This window comes from Xenopus laevis, chromosome 2L (genome assembly GCF_017654675.1).
Source record: "Xenopus laevis strain J_2021 chromosome 2L, Xenopus_laevis_v10.1, whole genome shotgun sequence".
NCBI classification, from domain to species: domain Eukaryota; kingdom Metazoa; phylum Chordata; class Amphibia; order Anura; family Pipidae; genus Xenopus; species Xenopus laevis.
Window position 1 is genome coordinate 175069222 of NC_054373.1, and position 6000 is coordinate 175075221.

The following is a 6000-nucleotide window of genomic DNA, read 5'->3' on the forward strand; positions in this document are numbered from 1 at the left end:
AACCCTCGATATTCGACCCTAGGTAAATTTGCCCCCATGTCTCTCTAGATGTAGGATTTGTGCAAAAGGCAGTTATTTTGTTAGATTTTGTTTGTACTGGAATCAGTTATTTGAGTGAACATTTTGAGGAGCCCCCCTATAAGATATATTGGATCATTCATCTGACACCCAACTCCTGCATGAAGAGAGAATGAAGAGAAACAGATTCTGAGAGATGACATGGCACCTCGGTAGGTTTTAGGTGGCGAAGTAGGGGGTCGAGTTTTTTTTTAAAGTATAATAATATAAAAGAATAGTCGAACGATTTTTAGTTCGAATCGTTCGATTCGATGGTCGAAGTAGCCAAAAAAAACATTCAAAGTTTTTTTTCTTCTATTCCTTAACCCGAGCTAAGTAAATGGGCCCCTCAAAGTTGCTTCTCAGCAGCTGAACGCTGACAAATTTTCGCTAGCGTTACTTCGGCAGTGCGAGCATTTCCTAGCGAATTTTCGCTCGCATTCATTTCTGCCTAGTGAAATTCGCTAGCACTCTTTCGCTTAGGTTAATTTGAATAGGTCGGGTACCTAAAAGTCTTATGGACGTCTTTATTAGTAATGTTGGGGCAAACGCTTGAAGTGGCCACTTTTTAAAACAAATGTCCAATGAGCCATAAGACAGAAGAGATCCTCTAATGCCCTAGACATGAGCCCACCCTTATATAAATGTGCCATGCCCCTCAAATTAGTTAAAAAAATGTACATAAAAATTTCACATATAAGTCTTTAGGACTTTTGAAGGCCATCCGCTTTAAAAAAAAAAGAAAAGTCGCCAGCGTTTTTACAACTTTAATACGTGTCAGGCATACAGGATATGATGTCACTGACATACTATTGAGGACGATGAAGCTTCATTTTACAAGTTTGCCTGGTCTGAGCTGTAAACTCTGGTGAAAGAGTTAACATTCTTTAAAATTTGCACTTTACTGAATTTTCGGACTAATGACTGTTCGCTAAAGCGAAAAGTCACCTGGCGATAGAGTGCGAACAAATGCTAGCGACAATCCCGCTCACTAGCGGATGGTCCTCTATGCCTGTTAGTAAATTGGCGATTTCCCTGCAGATGGGATTTCTGGCAAATTGACAATGGCGTTAGCCACTTCACCCTTTAGTGAATCTGCCCCATTGACAGTCGGATGTAGATGCATGAACAAACCACACCATCCGACTTTATCTGATCCGACTTTGTATTCTAGCTATAAGGGCAGCAGATGTCATAGGATCCTACAAATCTCGTGGTGTTAGACGCCAACATCAGATAAAATCTGACCCACAAAATCTGATCTCTAGTTTCGTTTTACCCTTAAGCTGGCCATAGACACAAATCGAGGATTTGTATGATTTTCGGACCGCGTGGAGAGAGTCCCGACATTTTTCGTCCATCTGAGATTGGTCATTAAAAGATTTCTGTCGGCTGCCGATAATATCTCTGCGTGTATTGCCAATCGGATGATTTTTAATGGGAGACTGCCACTATCTTTTGTCGGACATAACTTTCGTACGATTGCTGTCAGGGGCAGAACATCGGCTGATCTTTTCTTTTACTACTTTATTTGAATGGTTAGTGGCAGGTCGGGAGATGGGGAAGTCCGATCATTTGAGGATTCGTACGATCGGATCTTTGCATCTATGGGCAGCTTAACACACAAACAGTAGTGGGGGGATAAAAGCAGGAGAGGTTTATGACAAAGCAACTGGTAGTGAAATTAGGCAGATCTAGAAGGGGTTTGGAAGAATGCTTGAAAAGCCTACGGTGGTTCAAGGCTGCATCTGGACAAGTCATGACAAACTGGCTACATCGCATTTTGATGTAAAGGGCATCACCAATGAGCCAGGCTGTTTTTAAATGATCTAATTTCACTGCAGAGAGCATTATTCTTTCTAGAATTTTTACACAATTGTAACTGCAGTAAATAGCTCATAAGATTCTTTCACCTTGCCTCACTTAAAGTTAAAGGAAAACTAAACCCTAAAAATGAAAATGGCTAAAAAATGCCATATTTTATATAGTGAACTTATTGCACGGGGCTTAAGTTTCAGCTTGTCAATAGCAGCAATGATCCAGGACTTCAAACTTGTTACAGGGGGTCACCATCTTGGAAAGTGTCTGTGACACTCACATGCTCAGTGGGCTCTGATTGGCTGTTGAGAAGCTAAGCTTAGGGGTCGTCACTAATTATCCAGCAGAAAATGAGCTTCCCTGGCTGTAATATAAGCTGATGCTACAGGTTTGCTGATTATTAAATTCTGGTGCTAATTGCACTGGTTTCTGTGCTGCCATGTAGTAATTATCTGTATTAATTACTAATCAGCCTTAAATTGTGACATTTCTATTCTATGTGTAATGTATATTGTGAGTGGGCCCCTAAGCTCAGTAAGTGACAGCAGCACAGAGCATGTGCAGTGAATCAGCAGAAAAGAAGATGGGGAGCTACTGGGGCATCTTTGGAGACACAGGTCTTTACTGCTAAAGGGCTGTGGTTGCCTTGGGCTGGTACATAAGCACAAAACATAATGTACAACATTTCTAGCTACTTCTTTAGTTAGGCTTTAGTTCTCCTTTAAAGAGACAATTCACCTCTTAATTTTACTATGATGGAGGTGGCCATACACAGGCCGATAAAAGCTGCCAACAGGCCGAGGCGGCGGCTTATTGGCCCATTTATGGGGCCCTCCCATGTGCTTCTCCGATCGATATTGATTCATCCAATCGGATGTCGATTGGACAGGGCTAAAACTCCTGTCGGATTGTGGCTTGAATCTGTTCGTTGATGTGGTCCCACAATCCGCCCATATTCCTTTCACTATGAGCCGATCGTTGGACCCTAGGGCCCACAATTGGATCAGCCCGATATTGTCCACCTCAAGGTGTATGTGTATGGCCACCTTTAAAGGAGAAGCAAACCCAAAAGTTTAAAAACCCCTACCCCCCCACCCTACATATACCCCCCTCCCACCTCCCTCCAGCCTAAGTGTTACCCCAGGCAAATGGCCCTAACTTTTTACTTACCCTTCGGTGCAGATTCGAGCATCGGAGTTCACAGATGTGAATTCAGTAATTTTCGGAATGAGATCTGCGCTTCTGCAATCTTCGTGAGTTTCGGCGCATGCGCTATTGTCTCAAAACAGAAAATTGCTCCAACTGCGCATACGCAGCTCCGCCGGTCTCATTATGAAGATTACCAAGGAGAAGAAGATGGCCCCTGTGAACTCCGCTGGACAGAATCTGCGCAGAGTAAAGACTTAGGGGCATTTACCCTGGGTAACACTTAGGGGCACATTTACTAAGCTCGAGTGAAGGATTCGAATGAAAAAAACTGCGAATTTCGATGTATTTTTTTGGGTACTTCGACCATCGAATAGGCTACTACGACTTTCGACTTTGACTTTGATTCGAAGTAAAAATTATTCGACTATTCGACCATTCGATAGTCGAAGTACTGTCTCTTTAAAAAAAACTTCGACTACCTACTTCGGCAGTTTAAACCTACCGAGGTACAATGTTAGCCTATGGACCTTCCCCATCAGTTTTCTAAGCTTTTTTTGATCAAAGTAAAATCCAATGTTATGGTTCAATCGCACTATTTTTACTTCGATCGATCTATCGTAGGATTTGCGCAAAATCCTTCGATATTCAAATTCGAAGGATTTTACTTCGAGGGTCGGATTCGAGGGTTTATTAACCCTCGATATTCGACCCATAGTAAATGTGCCCCATTGGCTGTGGAGAGGGGGGAGGGGGGTCTATGTAGGGTAAGGGGGTAGGGTTATTTAACTTTTGGGTTTGCTTCTCCTTTAATCTGATACAATTTGTAGTTGGTGTTTGGTTTTTATATTGTGTTGTTTTGAACTATTTGTCTTTCAGCACCGCATTTCTCCATCTTTTAAAAAAAACTCTGGATCTCAGGGTCACTGACCATTGGCAGCCGGAAAGCAGATTACTACTTTGAGTACAGCGTTAATAATATGTTGTACCTTTCATCTTCCACAACCCTGTCTGCTTGCAGGGGTTTGAACATGGAAACCTAGCAACCATATGAGACTTTACATTTCAAATGTAAATGCAAATAATAAAGTAAATGCAAAGAATACAAAATAAAGGGCTAAAAAAAAAAAAAATAAAGTGGCAAAAAATTGTGACCTTAAATAAAGGTTGTGAATAGAAAGGCTGGAGCTCGTATGATGGGTAACACTGGTTAAAGGAACCATATACTTAATGCTAAAAATGGTTAAAGGAGAAGGAAAGCTACGGAGGCATTTTATTGCCAATAGATTAGCTGCAATAGTGCAAGCTAGAATGCTATATTTATTCTGTAGAATGTTTTAACATACCTGAGTAAAAAGCTCTAGAAACTCTCTGTTTGTTTAGAATAGGAGCTGCAGTATTAACATGGTGTGACATCACTTCCTGCCTGAGTCTCTCCCTGCTCTGGGCTCAGATTACAGTAGAGAAGGGAGGGGGCGGGGGAAGAGGAGCAAACTGAGCATGCTCACGCCCAGGGCAATGAGGTTTAAGCTGAAGGCAGGAAGTCTGATACAGAAGCCCATGTGTACACAATAGAAGGAAAGAAATGCAGTATTTCTTTTGACAGGGGACTCAGAGCAACATTACTTGGGGGGTTTACTGGTATATTTAGATGGACCTTTCTGATAAGGCTTACTTAGTTTTAACCTTTCCTTCTCCTTTAAAGAGTTTATGACTCTGGAAAAGTAGGGTATTGAGCTTTAGATGCAATCTGTAGGAGGGGATAAAAGCAGTAGAGTTTAATGACCAAGCATTAAGCACAGTTCACTTTTATAGTATGTTATAGAATTGCTAATTGTAAGCAACTGTTCAATTGGACTTCGTTATTTTCTTTTTTATAGTTTCAAAATTAAACATAAAAAAATCTGTTTGCTCTTTTGAAAAAAGGATTTCAATGCTGGAGCAGCACTAATAACTGATGCATTTTTTTTAAAAAAAAAAACATGACAGTTTCCCTTTAAGCACTGTTTGATGAACTTACATTTCTTCTGTACAATAGCTCTCATTTAGATTCTCGGTTTATTTAACTAAATGATATTAAGGTGCAGATTTATCAAGGGTCGACGTGAATTCGAGGGAATTTTCGAAGTAAAAAAATTTTTTAGAAACTTCAATTATCGAATAGGCTACTACGACTTCGACCTTTGATTCGAAGTAAAATCGTTCGACTATTCGACCATTCGATAATCGAAGTACTGTCTCTTTAAAAAAACTTAGACTTCAATACTTCGCCAACTTAAACCTTCCGAATTGCTGTTTAGCCTATGGGGGACCTCCTGTGTGTTTTGCTAAGTTTTTTTAAGTCAAAGGATTTTTTGGGAAAATCGTTCGATTCGAAGTACGATCAGAGTATGATCATACGATCCTACTACGATCCGAATACGATCGTATGATGTATAAAATCCTCCGACTTCAAATTCGAATGTTGGAGGATTCTATTCGATGGTCGAATTTCGAAGTTTTTTCTACTTCGAAATTCGACCCTTGATAAATCTGCCCCTAGTTTTAGGGGGTTATTTACCAAACCTCGATTTTTTCAGGTAGAGGTTTTTGGGACAAAAACTTGATTATTTAGTGAATTTTTTTTTTTTTTGACCTTTATTGTACTCCGAAGCTGCTAAAAGTCCGAATCCGAAATCCCAAACCTGCCAAGATCACGTAGAAGTCAATGGCAGATGTCTCTTATAATTTGAAGATAGCGCTGGGTTTTGTCCGATAATCCGAAAAATTCAGGGTTTCCAGACAATAATCTGAAAAAATCAAGCAATTTGTGCGTCAAATCAGAAAAATTTGTACGGTTTGAGTTTTCGCTCGATTTTTTCTTGTATTTTTCTGGCCAAACTTTTTCAAGTTATTTTATTGATAAATAAGATAAAATCACGGATGGGAGTTTGGTTGAACTTGGTTTAATAAAAAGAGGAGAAATTCGAGTTTTAGTAA